This window comes from Silene latifolia, chromosome 9 (genome assembly GCF_048544455.1).
Source record: "Silene latifolia isolate original U9 population chromosome 9, ASM4854445v1, whole genome shotgun sequence".
In the NCBI taxonomy this organism is placed as follows: domain Eukaryota; kingdom Viridiplantae; phylum Streptophyta; class Magnoliopsida; order Caryophyllales; family Caryophyllaceae; genus Silene; species Silene latifolia.
Genome location: NC_133534.1, coordinates 42052470 through 42069375, shown reverse-complemented (window position 1 = coordinate 42069375; position 16906 = coordinate 42052470).

Sequence of the window (16906 nt, the reverse complement as noted above, 5' to 3'; positions counted from 1 at the left end):
CGGAATAAATGCTCAGGAGTTTCTATATCAGCTCGACATAACGGACAAGAAGTATCAAGACGAACTCCTCTATGGGCTAGGATCGTCTTACTCGGGATGATGTGATGAGCAAGCCGCCAGATAAAAAGAGGAAATTTGCTTGAAAACGGAAAAAGCCATACCAATTTCCAAGGAAAGAAGCTTAACTGCGGTATTCTTGTCGAAAGCTTAGATAAAAGATATGCGTATCCCGATTGTATATTATAACAACCATCCTCAGTGTACTTCCAGTACAGGTAGTCATCAGTTGCAAGTATAGGCGGTTCCATAGCCAAGATGGCTTTTGCAGTTGAATTGTCAAAGACTCGAAAAATAAGTGGCAGTTTTCATGAGCCATTCTCGTGAACAAAATCTGAAAATGTAGGAGTGGTGTTACACTATTCTTGGCGTACACCTGGGGGATTTCCTTGTACCCAATGACTAGATAGAAGATTAATCGAATTTCCATTGCCAACTTTCCAAGCCATAGCCTCAGTGCAATTTGCAGCAACTCGACAAATACCTTGCCATACAAAAGAAGGCTGTGTAACTTTGGACTTTAGATTGGGAATAGGCAGATCTTTCCGATACTTTGGCATGAGATATTTAGCAAGAATACCAGTCACCCTATGGTGAAGGCGCCAAAATTTTTTCATAAGATAAGCTTGACTTAGAATGGTCACCGATTTAATACCAAGTCCTCCCGTATCCCTTGGAATATGCAAGTGTGATTGAGAGAGCCAGTGAATAGATCGTTGAGAAGTACTTTTACTCCACCAGAAAGCCGCAATTAAGGAGTCAAGTTTCCTAGAGATAGAGAGTGGTAGGGGAACAGCAGCCAAAATATGAACCAATGAACCAAATAGGATAGAATTAATGATAACAAACTTGCTAGCTTGAGATAAGTGAAGAGAAGACCATGACGAAATACGTGTGGTAATCTTGTCCAGAATGTCATGAAAAGCGGTCTTCTTACATTTAGGTAGGTCAACCGGAACACCCAAATATGTACCAAAGGAATCAGATGCTTTCATACGCAGAATAGAGGTCATATGGGATTTGAAATCAGCCGGTGAATTGGGACTAAATTTGATAAATGATTTTTGAAGATTAATCATCTGACCAGAGGCGTCCTCAAAGGCCTGAAAAATATCTCGGATCGCCTCAAAGGAAGCAGGCATTGCCTTGCAGCAGATGAAAGCGTCATCAGCATAAAAAAGGTGCGAGAGAGGCAGAGCATACTCAGCTGCCTGAAGTTGACGAGAGAGAATTTCCATACACATAATAAACAAGTAAGTAGATAGAGGATCTCCTTGGCGTAGCCCACAAGATGGATGAAAGGAGGGCGAAGGTTCACCATTTATCATTATACTATAGGTCACAGTGGAGATGCATTCCCATATGAGATTACGCCAAGCCGTCGGGAAACCAAATTGATCTAAGACTGACATGAGGAATTGCCAGGAGACACGATCAAATGCTTTATGCATGTCTAGCTTGATCACAGAATATCAATTTGTGCCTTTCTTAGTCTTGTTAATGTAATGAATTATTTCACGAGCAATAAGGCAACCATCAGACATGAGACGATCGGGAACAAACGCTTGCTGGGATTCAGAAATTATTGATGGAATTACCAATTTGAGACGGTTAGCCATACACTTGGAAGCCAAACGGTATATGACATTGCATAGGCTAATCGACCGCAATTGCGATACCAACTCCGGTTTATCAGTTTTTGGTATTAGAACAATGATGGTGTTGTTCCACTCCTTCAACATGACGCCTGAATTAAGAAACCGAAGAATTGACGAAGTCACTAGATGGCCCATTTATGGCCAAAAAGTGTGGAAAAATTTAGGTGTAATGTCATCTGAACCTGGAGATTTTGATGCATCCATACCACGGAGAGCATTCAGAATATCAATTTTCGAGAAAGGGGCTTGTAATAAAGAGCATTCAACGGGTCCTACTTTGGGCAAATCCAGTCCAGCAAGACATGAATGAACAGATGCCACAGGGCTGGCAGGAGCTTGTGTAGTATTGCAGCTTAGCAAACTTCTGAAATAATTAACGATCTCAGTTGTAATAGAGTCGAGTGAATCCAACCACACGCCATCAGCAGATCGAAGAGCCATGATACGATGCTTTGTTAGTCTTTGTTTCACTCGACTATAAAGAAAGCGTGTAGGAAAACCATCTAAAACCTCGGCCTTGATTTTTGAGCGTTGAACCCAGTAATGACGTTGATTGCGCAATAGTTGTAGGCGAGAGGATCGAAGATGCAGGAAAGATGATGCTGAATGTTCATCAACAATATGCGCAACAGTTAAGTCTAAATCAACTTCTATTTCCGACCAGTTAATCCCATGAGAAATGCGATGATTTATAACCCATTGCAGGATAGCACGTCGAACCGTGGCCAGTTTACGAGACAACACAAACATCGAGGATCCAAAGAAAAGAGTTTCCCAAACTTGTGAAACCAGGTCACGAACCTCAGGGTAAGATAAGCACCAATTGTCAATACGATATGGTCTTTTGCGTGGTTTAGAAACCGGACACATTGAAAGAATGATGGGTGATCGAATAGGAAGATGCGAAATGGAAGCAGACGGGAAAAGAGTAAACCATTCCTGGTTGGCATAAGCACGGTCAAGACGTTCCATGATAATATTGTCGTTGTATTGACTGTTCATCCAAGCAAACCGGGGACCAAAACAAGGAACGTCCATAAGGCCGTTGTTAATTTTCCACGCCGTGAAATCACGTTGACCACGAATAAAGTTTGTACCTCCAAACTTATTGTTCCGGGTGTAATTCCAGAGCAGTTATTTGCTACCACACTTGCTTGTAGAATGACGTCTTTGATCGAATCCTTCTCTCGGTCTCTCCTGAAACAATGAACAAACTGAGGGCTCGGCTTTGTACCGAGCGTACTCACTCCGACGCTCAAGTCAGTAAACTTAAAGGGATTAAGTTATGTGTTACTTGGCGAAGTATGTATTGTAGAGAGATAAGGAAGATATTACCAGATTATGAGGTGTTTAGGTTAAATTGTGTATCCTTTCCTCAATGAGAGTTGAGGAGTATTTATAGACTTTCACCTTTTGTCACGTAGTGGCCAAGTGGCCAAGTGGCTAGCAGGTGGAAAGACTGATCTACCCTCGGCCGAGGGACCCATGGCAGGCCGGCGGGCCCTGTTGACTCCATGTCGAGGGGTCTTGGATATGAGTACGCGGATATGTGCCCCGGCTGGCTAGTTGTCCTAGCCGAGGCACAAGAGACAAAGCCGACAGTCCGCGTCGGTTAGGGTCAGTTCTAAGCCGTTGACTTGCTGTGGATATCTTTGACCTTGCTCAATATGTTGACTTGGTCAGCGGGTGCAGAATATGCCCCATCAATTTGCCCCCAGCGTAGTCTATGTCGTGGTATGGACCTTCGATGAGTGTTGAGCGTATTCTGCGCAAGTAGAAATTTTTCTGCCCCGGCTTCTTCTACCTCGGCATGGTTCTGTTTAGGACGTACCATATCCCCCCTCCACATGGATATGTAATGGACATCAAATGTGGAAGAGAAGATGTCGCTGGCCGGCGGGTCCAAGGTTGAGAGTGGTGGATGCTTTGATTGCCCCCGGCCGGTGCTGCCAAGCTTGGCTGATCAGCTGGCCGTTTGGCAAGTAGATTATTTAAGGAGCGTGTCGAAGAAGATTCGTCGATTGGTATTCTGTCAAGGAGAGTGTTGAAGAAGCTTTGCAACTGTCTGTCGATTGACATTCCACGGCTGCATGCTTGACACGTGGCTCAGCGTTGATTGGTTGACGCTTCATGGGCTTTGCCCTGATTGGTCGGATTGAGTGGGCTTTGCCCTATAAATAGAAGAGTTAGCCTTTGAATTTGGCCTTCCAAATTCATTTTCTCAAAAAATTTTCTCCTTCAAAAAATTTCCTTCTTCTTGCTTAATTTGCTTTGACGAAGCTTCTCTCTATTCTTCGAAGCATTACTCGGCGTAGCACTTTTTCTTCAAGGTAAACAAATAAATTTTCCAACTTTTTAAATTTTTAAGTTTTTGTTGTAAACATGTCTTCTGCTGACGCCGGACCTAGTAATCATGCGCCGGGTGTAATACTCCGTATTTATAAGTCTTGGGGTACTCTATCGAGTAGCCCTTACTCTGTCGAGTAAGGGTAGGTTGCGAGATAAAATAGTTTCTGACCTGTTGGGTACTCGATCGAGTAGCTGGGGTACTCGATCGAGTAAGGGGGTACTCGATCGAGTACCTTGGGTACTCGATCGAGTGTCCTATTTACGGGAGTTTTCTCGGGTTTTGTTAATTATGCGATTAAGGTATTTAAACATAGTCGTCATTGTTTTAAATCACTTTTACAAAACCTAAAACCTTGTTTAAGAGAGAAAGCAACCAGTTCATCTTCCTAATCGCATCCTTAGCAATTCCGAGTTCGGACGGTCGATTCTTGTCGTTATTCGTATCGTTGAGTTCCCTGCGTCGAGGGTAAGCTTTTAATATAATTTTTATAATGTTTTGTTAAGTTTGGTTAAACCCTAATTTAGAGATTGGGGGTTTTGTGTATAGTTTGTGATGTGTAGCCTCTATGTGTTATATGATAGGAGGAGGGTTCGTAGAAGAGACTTTTTGATACAAATTTGATACCGTCTGATCATTGTTGTGCTTTCCGGGTAGGATTTCCTACTCGCATTAGTCCCATAATGGGATATTGGTGATGTCTTTGTAGTTAGTTGTTGGATATGATGATTGTGTTGTGTTTGTGGTTGTGATTGCCGTTGATGGTTCTCGAGATGCGTTCTCGGCTGAGTGGGGTCACTTGCGGGAGTGACTTCACGCCCTAGTTTCGCCCTTCGTGGAACCCGCCACGGAAGGGGATGTGCACATTAATGGGACAGGGTTATCGCTCGGTATGATGAGCGGGGCTTAGGTGGGAACGGCCGCGGTCCCATCGGGCGTGGTAGGTCCAAAGGGACGATCAATGATTGAGATGATTGGAATTGGTTGGTTGTGTGTGTGTGATTAAGTCATCTGCTTATCTTATTGTTGATATATGTATTGAATTGTGTGATTAGTACGACCCCGTTTAAATGTTTTAAAAACTCGTGGTGATCCATTCGGGGTGGTGAGCGATTATGGAGCAGGTGTGATATGACGCGTATGGGATAGCCGGGATGAGTCATCACGTGGCGCTTAGAAGTCTTCCGCCGTGTCGACGAAGTCTAGTAGCTTTGATAGTTTTAGCCGTAGACCGTATGAGAACCTTGTAATTCCTTTTATTAGTTTTGGTTTGAACATGTAATCACTTAATCTATAATTACTTTAAAAGTACGTTTCTTTATTGTCTTATGATATTCAACTTACCTCGGCAACCGAGATGGTAGTATCCTTATACCCGAGTGGTCCTGGTAAGGCACTTGGAGTATGGGGGTGTTACAAATGGTATCGAGCGACGATTTTGGAACTCGTAACAAATGAACATAATAAACATAGGGAGTCTAATAAAATGAACCTGGTGTATGTGTAATGGGAGCCCCAACCGATGCTAGGTTTTGGGTGAGTAGGCGCCCTCATTTCAAAATCTTGGCCCCATGATACTTAAGCCCGTCACATGGTATGGGAACGTGGAGTCCGTGTGTATATGTGCGACGTGTATGTTAATTGTGTTGTATATGGTTTGTTGAAAGCATGTTGCATGATAGTTGGTTGACATGTTGGTTGGAATCGTTGGAAAAGTATATGAGAATGATGAATGATATGGTAGAAAAAGAAAGTAGTTCGTATATGATGATGTGTGATGAAGTGGATTTGTAATGTTGTTGTATTAGCAACATGGAAATAGGATTTGTAGTGTATGGGTGTGGTTTGTGTTATGAAAAGTTATGAAAATTTAAAACATGCGGGTAATACATGATTGAAAGTTGAATGTTATATGAGCATGATAGATGGTAATGTTTGACTTCCGTAAGTAGTAACATGAAGAATAGAGGTTCAATGATATGTGTTTTATATAACGAATTGGATGAAAAGCATGATGGTTGTTTATAACGTGGCACTTGATAACACGAAGTAGATTATTTTGTTAATTGTATGAGGAGTCGCGCAGATTTGAATGCGTAGTTGTAATCATAATGTTGAAATAATAATGAATGCATAGTACGTTAGGGTATGTGAGATAACATTCGGGTAGTATTCACGACTCTGCATGACTCGATCGAGTGGGTTTGATTCGATCGAGTGGGTACTTGTCGTTATTTTGACCAGAATCGTGTTTTTGGGCACTCGATCGAGTACCTCGGGCACTCGATCGAGTATGGGGTCACTCGATCGAGTAGCCGGGCTACTCGGTCGAGTAAGTCGAGATCGAAGGTCCGTTTGGGTTAAGAGTCGGGGCACTCGACCGAGCATGTTGGGCACTCGATCGAGTAGCCTCAACTCGATCGAGTAGGTTCCGTACTCGATCGAGTGGGGTCTGTCGCGGTCATATATGCGTATTTCGGGTCATATGTTTGTCTTTTGACATTCGTTGCATATTATGTTTAATTCAAAGGTGTTGTATTACTTCTTTATGCATTGTTTTACGTATGTGTTGGTCCTGAAGCGTAAGTTACCCAATCTTATGATGTAAAGAGTGGCACTATGATGAGTATGAGTTCGGTGGGGAGGACATGAGTTATATGTGATTATGATAGATGGTGGAAAAAGAAAAGGAAGATTGGTATAGTTTATTGAGGCATGGCGCACGTTTTGCGAGACGGGATGAGTGATATGATTGTGTGTTGAGTAATGTAAAAATAAGTAAATATAGACAAGGGATGATGTGAGTATAATGAACGTGAGAATGAAAAGATTGAAAGTAAGAATGTGGATAGTGGCAAAAGAGATGTGTAAAGAGTTAAGGAGGGAAATGGTTAGGAGTCGTGTGGGTTATGGATTTATGTAGTGAAAGTTCGTTTAAAGGGGTTGAGAAGAGTAATATATAGTGAACTTTGTGGAGACATGTCGCGAGGTGTATTTGTAGACAGTGAGTGAGTTTGGGAGGTTTGGTTTATTAAAAGATGAAACTACTGTGTGATTTCCTTGGGTAATTAACGGTATTAAATGAATTCTGATTTCTAGAGATGTAAAAAGGGGGATGCAATTGTTTGAACATTAAACGTTGGTTCTATGGATAGATTAGTGGCAAGTATGAGTGATAGCATAATAAGAGAAGATCCATGGTAAGAAAGAGTGAGATGATGTCGGTAGAAAATAATGGAATTAAGTTTTGGAGCAACGAAGGGGTAACCAGATTTCTAAAGAGTTAGCTAGAAGGAATAAGGAGTTGAACTATTAATTGGTATTATTGAGTGTAAAGAGAAAAGAAGGATAAAAGTAAGCTGAGGAAAATGTTCACCGGAGCTATGTGATATAAAGATAAGAAATCATCGAAATATGTGATGGTATCACGAGGATGTTAGCTAAAGGTTATATAGGAGTTTCAGGGCAACATGATTGGTAATGAGTTTCGAGGAATTAAGGGAGTAAGAAGTTGGTGGAGTATTGGCACGATACGAGATATTTGGTGGAGAGTTGGATGATAATACAAATAAGATAGCATTGGGAATAATGTTGAGGTAATTTTGTGGATGGGTTTGATGTTCGTTATTTGCAATGTTAACCAAAAATGGTAGAAAAACCATGTTATTTTGATATGAGTGTAAGAGATTTGATATACGAGCAGCGGTGGCATTGTGGTGTTATCACTAATGGCTAAGAGTGATGGAATATTAGAAAGGTAGCAATTCTAAAGAGGTTGATTTGGTAGGGACCTGATTGTTGTGTATGATGGTGAGAGGGTATAAGATGTGGTTAGATGAGGCGGACGCTATTAGTTGAATAGTGAAGGTGTGATTATATTTGGCAGGAAGTGATGGTTGTGCGAATGGGGGAATATGTTATGAGGGGCTTATGAGTTAAACTCGGGCGGCAGGTAACCTTTTTCGAGTGGTGACTTACGTGGTCAGGATTGACTAGTTGGTTGTGATTACGTCCGTGATTTGTGTAAATGTTTGTGTGAGGTTCTGACCTCACAAGAAGTGGTATGGTATGATAATTATAAAATTGTTTTATGAATGTTCGGTAATATATATGTTGGACACGGTAATTTAATTTAATGATATCCAAAAAGGTAATAATTTGATTGATTTGACATGGCTAGTTATAATTTTATGTGTATTGATAACACATGTGTATTCCGGGAAATGGCAGAGAGGATGTTCATGAGATGCTTATCTGTTTATCCATATAATATGTTGCGTGGTGATTTAATAAAGTGGATTTGAGTAAGTTTTTCTTGTCTGAGAAGTTATGCTAAGTCAGTATTTATGGGAATTGTATGCAGTTGTGATGTCTATCGGTGTGGTTGTGGTGCCTCGGGTGGTGATCCGGGCACGGTACATAGTGCTGTGATGCGAGTATTTTCGCACTACGGTGTGGCTGTTGGTGGCGGTGTTGTGATGCCGTCACCAGTTGTGGTGGAGTAGGCGGGATGATTATGATTCGGGTTTCGAAAGTACATACCAGTTATACATAGATTGTTGTTTTGTTTGATGTTGCTCTCTGCGAGTGTCAGTTTGTGCTTGTCTTGCTTATTCATGTTTTCTTTACCAGGTTAAGTTGGGAATGAGGTAGAGTATGATGTGAAATAGAGTTGTATATGTTTCGTTGTTGTCATGGGATAGTGATAATCTGTTGATGGGACACGGTTGTGAGAGGTTGTTACAGCAATTTTGATCTTGTTTTCAGATGAGACATCGGTAGACATGGTAATGGAAAATGATTCGTGGAACATGTGTTGTAATGAGCTGAAAGCGGTAGGTAGTTCATAATCTTTTGTTGAGACAGTGAGTGTAGGGTGTTGGGGAAATTAGTGTCATGTTAAGTTGTGTATGAATTTTGCGGTAATGAAAGAAAGAACTTGAGGATCTAGTGTGCGTGTACGTAACGAGTGCGGACCGTGAGTTATGCTTCTGGGAGATAAGTGCCTTACGTAGAGAGGTATGTTGTTTGGCAGTAATAATGAAGAGTGGGTATGGTGATTTGCTATGAATTTATGGTATAGGTTAGGTGCGCTGCCGAATGAGTTGAGGAATGGGAAATGTTTATGTATGGGAGCCTTGGATATAAGAATGGTGTGTGTTTGGTTTATAGACGGTTATCTTTGACATGTGGTGGTGCAGAGGGTAATGAGATATAAATATGGTTTGGTATTAGTGAGTTACGAGGACGTAACATTTGTCTTAAGAGGAGTAGGATGCGATAAAACAGATTTTGATGGTTGTACATATGGTAATATATTCGGAAGTTGAGTCTTGATGTAGAATAAAAGATCGATTCGTGTTGTGGGTGATTTTATTAAAGGTCATGACCGTGCTTGTAGTAGCGTGATGTTTAGGAGTGTGAGAATATTTCGCTAGTATTGACAGTTGGATGATGAGGTTACGAGTGTGAGTAAACTTCGAGGACGAAGTTCCTTTTAAGGGTGGTAGAATGTAACATCCCGTTTCATGTCTATGAGTGTCTTGGTATTGGATTTGATAGTTGATGATATTATGGAGCTAGCAGCATTAGAGGATGGTAGTTGGTTATGTATGGAGTTGGTGACGTGAGAGATATATATGTGGTAGATACGATATAGTGAGTCATGTTGTGGAAGTAAACATAGTTGGTGGAGTGGGTGTTAAGAGTTCATGTTCTATGTTCGGTCGAGTTCTTGAGTCCTTAGCTAAGTTGTTGTGTCTTGGTCGAGTCTGTATGCTTGTTTTTATGTATGGGTTGAACTTCGGGGACGAAGTTCCTTTTAAGGAGGGAAGACTGTAATACTCCGTATTTATAAGTCTTAGGGTACTCTATCGAGTAGCCCTTACTCTGTCGAGTAAGGGTAGGTTGCGAGATAAAATAGTTTCGACTGTTGGGTACTCGATCGAGTAGTCAGGGTACTCGATCGAGTAAGGGGTACTCGATCGAGTACCTTGGGTACTCGATCGAGTGTCCGGTTTTACGGGGAGTTTTCTTGGGTTTTGTTAATTATGCGATTAAGGTATTTAAACATAGTCGTCATTGTTTTAAATCACTTTTACAAAACCTAAAACCCTGTTTAAGAGAGAAAGCAACCAGTTCATCTTCCTAATCGCATCCTTAGCAATTCCCGAGTTCGACGGTCGGTTCTTGTCGTTATTCGTATCGTTGAGTTCCCTCCGTCGAGGGTAAGCTTTTAATATAATTTTTATAATGTTTTGTTAAGTTTGGTTAAACCCTAATTTAGAGATTGGGGGTTTTGTGTATAGTTTGTGATGTGTAGCCTCTATGTGTTATATGATAGGAGGAGGGTTCGTAGAAGAGACTTTTTGATACAAATGTTGATACCGTCCGATCATTTGTTGTGCTTTCCGGTAGGATTTCCTACTCGATTAGTCCCATAATGGGATATTGGTGATGTCTTTGTAGTTAGTTGTTTGATATGATGATTGTATTGTGTTTGTGGTTGTGATTGCTGTTGATGGTTCTCGAGATGCGTTCCTCGGCTGAGTGGGGTCACTTGCGGGAGTGACTTCACGCCTAGTTTCGCCCTTCGTGGAACCCGCCACGGAAGGGGATGTGCACATTAATGGGACAGGTTATCGCTCGGTATGATGAGCGGGGCTTAGGTGGGAACGGCTGCGGTCCCCCATCGGCGTGGTCGGTCCAAAGGACGATCAATGATTGAGATGATTGGAATTGGTTGGTTGTGTGTGTGTGACAGTTAAGATGTCTGTTTATCTTATTGTTGATATATGTATTGAATTGTGTGATTAGTATCGACCCCGTTTAAATGTTTTAAAAACGTGGTGATCCATTCGGGGTGGTGAGCGATTATGGAGCAGTGTGATATGACGCGTATGGGATAGCCGGGATGAGTCATCACGTGGCGCTTAGAAGTCTTCCGTGTGTCGACGAAGTCTAGTAGCTTTGATAGTTTTAGTCAGAGACCGTATGAGAACCTTGTAATTCCTTTTATTAGTTTTGGTTTGAACATGTAATCACTTAATCTATAATTACTTTAAAAGTACGTTTCTTTATTGTCTTATGATATTCAGTACCTCGGGCAACCGAGATGGTAGTATCCTTATACCTGAGTGGTCCTGGTAAGGCACTTGGAGTATGGGGGTGTTACACCGGGGGGTTCCCCGTCGCGTCTTGATGAGGAGGAGATACTAGACGCCATCCCGATAAGGTCTGGGGGCCCTAGGTCTCCTTCTCCCGAAGTTGGTCCAAAAGCTTTGGAGAATTGGGAGGATGATGATGATGAGAGGGACGATGATGCCGATGACTTTGATGATGACGGTGATGACGAGGAAAGGGGTCATTTTGATGACGAGAGGCCGTACGTCCTAGATCATGGCGACGCCTGTAAGATCGGCCCTGACCGTGTTTGGACCCATAAATTTGCCAGTTGTTCTGGTCCTGACCTCTTTGGGCGTCATTTCTCCTTTGGCAGGGAGTATAAGATTGTTATTCCTAGAGCGGGTCAGGCCGTCTGTTGCCCTCCTCCGGGTTACATCGGCGTGTACATGAGACACCTGGAGTATGGGCTCCGGTTTCCTCTTAATGAACACGTCGTGCCCATAATTAATGCTATGAACGTCGTGGTGGCCCAACTGCACCCGTTGGCCATTAGGACTATAGTCAGCTTTGTGTGGCTCTGTCTTTTCAAGGGGGAAGCCCCAACGGTTAACTTATTCCGCCGGCTACATCACCTGCGGCCGTCAGCCCCTGGTCGCGTTGGATGGTACAGCGTGCGGTGAGCCGGTTATGTCTCCGTTGATAAGCTTTCTTCCTGCAAGGACTGGAAGGAGCGGTGGGTGTACGTCGAGGTTCCGAAGAATTACCCACTGCCCCGGTCCTTCCAGCACTGCGTCAATTTGCGGTACGAGAGTAAGGGGGAGCATGACAAATGGGTCTCCCGGAGTAAGCTCAAAATGGACGCCAGTAAGGTCCCTCTTAATGCGGATGAGAATCGGGCGATGAAGCTATTTGAGGCTGAGAAGAACGGGATGCCGAAGGGATGGATGCCCCGACGCATCATTCTTCGAGATGAGTCGCTCTCGCCACGTCGGCCTCATACCGGCCCTCGGACGGGGTGAGTGGGGTCGGTGTGAGGCCCATCTCTCGCTTTTAATGTTTCGTTATTTGAACTTTGATTTGTTCCTTCCGCTAACCCTTGCTTTGTTTTCTTTGCGCTTCATTTTGGCCCTGACTGGACACATCGAGGATATCCTTAGGAGAATGGGGCTTGCCAAGGACAAGTCAGTTGTTGACTCGCATCCTAAGGCCCTAACCCGTGATCGCAGACCGCCGCCCAATGACCTCATGGATCAGCAGCTGAAGGGCCTGGATACGAAGGCGGTCCAGGCGAAGATTGCTGGTAACATACCGCGTCGAACGCGGAAAACAAAGTCTTCGGCGGCGACGGCGTCGACATCAGTTCCACCTCCCATCCCTTCAGTCCAGATAGAGACGTGAAGGTCGTTGATATTACCGCCGAGGAGGAAGTCGCTGCGGAAGAGGAACCTCCTCTCTTTCGTAAGAGAAAGGAGCCTCTCGCGCTGCCGTTGTTGTTGCGGCTTTTATCGCTGCATCGCTACCGAGGGCGGCAAGGAAATGGGTCCTCCGACCAAGAAGTCCAAGCCCGTGCAGATCTATCCTATGGCTCGGACTTAGCTTGGTTCATTGGGCGTTCCTGATGACATGCTCTCTGGTTTGTCCATGAATGTTGACATAGATGATTTGATTGAATTTTTGTAGATCAACCGTGCGTCCACCGGACACAATGTCGAACGGCGTCGACAAGCGACCTATGCGGACAGATGGTAAAGATGCCTTCGTCGTTTCCTCCTTGCGCTAAAGCCTACCCCCGCCCAACTTAGGGCGGAGGGTCTAAGTTTGGCCAGGATGCGGATGAAGTGGGTGAGGCGGCGGTGCTCCTATTATGGAGCAGAAAGGTCTTGGCCGAAGCGCCCCACGCCTGAGCGGCTCGGGCTCGAGCTCGATCTTTGCGAAGAAGGAAGGCGAGAGGGCCAAGACTGAGGCTAAAAAGGCGGTCCATGCTGAGCGGAAGCTTAGGGAGGACGCTGAAAAGGTCAGTCCTTGCGAGAGACAAAAGGTTGAGGCTGCTAAGGCTGATTTCGCTAAGCTGCAGGAGGAACGCAACAAGCTTCAGTTCGTCGCCGACTTCAATGCTAAGAAGAGGGACGAGTGGAGGGACATGTTTAGGGCCCAGGGGGAGGCGCTTCGGGATAAGATGGCCATCATCGCCCAGAGGGAGTTGGACATTGGGATGCTCCAAAGCGAGATTCTTCCTACCATGTGCGCCCAATACCGGGGGGTTGCCGAAGAAGCCGCCAGGGAAGTGATTGGGGAGCTCTATCCTGATGGCTCCTTCCCGTGGCAAAAATTCGACGAGCTGCTTGATGACAAGCTCGAGGCTAAAGAGAAGGCCGCGGAGGCGAAGGCTAAAGAGGAGGCCAGGGTGAAGAAGGAGGAAGAGGAGGCCGCGGAGAAGGCGGCCCTTGCTGAGAAGGCTAAGGCGGCCAAAGAGGAAGCTGAGAGGATGAAGGCAGCTGAGGCTGCTGAGGCTGAGGCTGCCAAGAAAGCTGAGGCTGCCAAGACAGCTGCTGGGTCGCCCACTAAAGACGATGCTGCTAACATTGCTGATGGCAAGCATCAACAGGCATAGGGAGACGGGCGGTCGTCACCAGGCTCACCCGGCATCTCGGATAGCTTCAGCTGTTCGGGGGCCAATTATTAAGCCTTTCCTCCCTGCCATCTTTTGGCGCTTCAAATGATATGTCTGTAACCTTTTGCTTTTATTTTCCTTGTATTTTGTAAAACTTTGGTAGGTTGTGTTTTGGCTTATCCCTATGGGGACGGCCGTCGTCTGTATTCTCCTTACTTGTAATTATTTTTCAATAAAGCTTGTTTATTGGCCCTCGGCTTGGCCGGGGTTTTGATCACAATCCTTCACTTGTCTTCTTGCGTTATTAATTGAGCGCTTTTTCGTTTTTACCTTCGGTCTGGCCGAGGCAGTTAGAATGCGTACCTCAACTGTGTTTAACGTCTTTTTCCTAAACATGTTAGCATGTTGGTCGCTTCCTCTTTCACTCTCGGTCTGGTCGAGGCGTCCGATTTGCGCTTCCCAATCGCCGCTGTAAACATGTTAGCATATCGATCGTTGTGTCCCCTGCCAGGCCTTCGGTTGGCCGAGGCGGCTAGAGGTTACGGCTCGACAGCGTTCGTATCTGTAGACATATTGATCGCTTCCTCTGCCAGGCCTTCGGTTGGCCGAGGCGACTAGAATTGCGTCTCAACTGTACTTATACGTTCCTAAGGCATGTTGGTTGCTTTCGCGAGTATCAACTGCGCTGGTAGTGACTGCCGCGGCGTCTACTTCTTGGGGTGACTGCCCGGCTTGGGCCGTGGCGTCTACCTCTATATGACTATGGAGGGGATAAACACTTTGATGGAAAACTTGGATGATTCTTTATTAGATATAAACCCGCGTCGGGGTGCCAACAATTGTCTTGGACACCTCCGCCGCTATACAAAGTATTTCCTGAGATTGTCAGTGTTCCAATGGCTCATCAAAGGCACACCCTCCATGTCTATCAGCCGGTATGTACCCGGCCTCATTTCTTCAACCACTTTGTAGGGACCTTCCCAGTTAGCCGTCAATTTACCATGAATGTTCCCTTTGTTGGTGGCGACTGACTTTCTTAGGACTAGATCCCCTACTTTTAAGTCCCTTTTGTGGACTCTTCGGTTGTAGGCTCTTCTCATTCGGTTTTGGTATACTGCCAAGTTGAGGCGTCTTTGTATCTCGGCTTTCCTCGACCAGGTCTAGGAGGCTCTTAGACCTTCCTCATTTTCAACCGGGTTAAAGGTGGCCGTTCGAATGCTCGGCACCGTTGCTTCAATTGGCGGGAGGATCGCTTTCGGACCGTAGACTAAGTGGAATGGACTGTACCCCGTTGCTTCTTTCTCCCTGGTTCGAAGGGACCACAGGACGCCGGGTAGTTCATCGGCCCATCTTCCCTTTAGGTCTTCAACTGTCTTCTTCAAACCGTTGAGGATTGTTTTATTGGCTGCCTCCGCATGTCCGTTGCTCTGTGGGTGGCAGACGGAGGAGTATGCAAATTTGATACCAAGTTCCTCCAACCAGTTCATTATTGTGTCTAGACCTGTCAAAATTCGACCCGACCCGAAAACCCGACCCGATTCGACCCGACCCGTTTTTGTAGGGTTACAAACCCGTTTTTTTCGACCCGCGACCCGTTTGACCCGAACCCGAAATGACCCGTTATTTTAGGGTCGAGACCCGACCCGAACGGGTCGACCCGTTGGGTCAAAGGTAAATCAAGAATTTTATTAAAATATTAATATTTATATATTATATTTGAAAAAATAGTTAAAAATGTATTTTTTTTATTACTTAAAATTACAAAAACAACTAAAAAGTTAATTTTATATAACTTTTATAATATTTAATAATAAAATAATTATTAAAAAAACTTTATTTTAATATTTATGTCAATATAATTAATGTAAACGTTGAATATGATTAAAATATTAATTTTAAATATGATTTACATTTTTTAAAAATATTTTTTTAATTAAAAAAATCATTTAAAAAAGACGTTAGAAATTATTTCTTGACCCGTATTCTGACCCTAACCCGACCCGTGACCCGTATGACCCGACCCGTATCTGACCCGACCCGTATTCGACCCGACCCGTATTCTGACCCGACCCGTATGACCCGACCCGGGACCCGACCCGCCCGACCCGTTTGACAGGTCTAATTGTGTCACTCCAAAACTCTCGGCCGTGGTCAAATACCATGACCTGGGGTAGCCCAAAACGAGTTACGACATTTTCCCAGATTACCTTTCTTACGGCCGCCGTCGTCTTGGCTGGCACTGCGACAGCTTCAACCCATTTGGTGAAGTAGTCAACGGCGACAATTAAGTACTTTCTTCCTCCGGATGCCGTTGGAAACGGCCCTAGTAGATCCATCCCCCACTGCGCAAAAGGAAGGGGACTAAGTACCGGCTGCAGGTCTCGGGAAGGTGCATGTATCACCGGAGCATGCATCTGACAGTTGTTGCACTTTTTGGTTTTTGCCCTGGAATCCTCAAGCATGGTGGGCCAGAAGTAGTCGGCTCGGAGAGCTTTGTGGGCTAGTGTTCTTGCCCCCATGTGATGACCACGATGCCTTCGTGAATTTACACGAGATAGCTCCGCGTCGGTTGGGCCGACACATTTCAAGAGTGGCCTTATCACGGACCTCCTGTATAATTCTCCTTCAAACACCAAGTACCTTGCTGCGATCCTCTTTATCTTCTCGTGAGAGACTCGGTCCTCCCAGTAATTCATTCATCAGTTTGTATTTCATTATCAGAGTCATCCACGTCGTCTCAGCCTCTATGTCGCCTACCATGCCGACGGTCTCAGTAATGCTTTTGGTATTCCTGATGTCCACCAGCACGGTTCGACTGACATTCTTGATGGTTGAACTGGCAAGCTTTGAGAGAGCGTCGGCTCGGTTGTTCTCAGGTCTGGGAATGCATTGTATCTGAAAAGATTTCAATTTTGAAGTGTCAGCTTTTACCCTTTCCAGGTATCTTACCATTCCGTCGTCTCGAGTCTCGTACTCTCCTCTGATTTGATTAGCCATTAAAAATGAATCTGTTTTCAAAATGATGTGTTCTGCGCCAGCAGCTCTAGCTAACTCGACTCCAGTTATCACCGCCTCGTACTCGGACTCGTTGTTTGAGGCCGGGAAGGT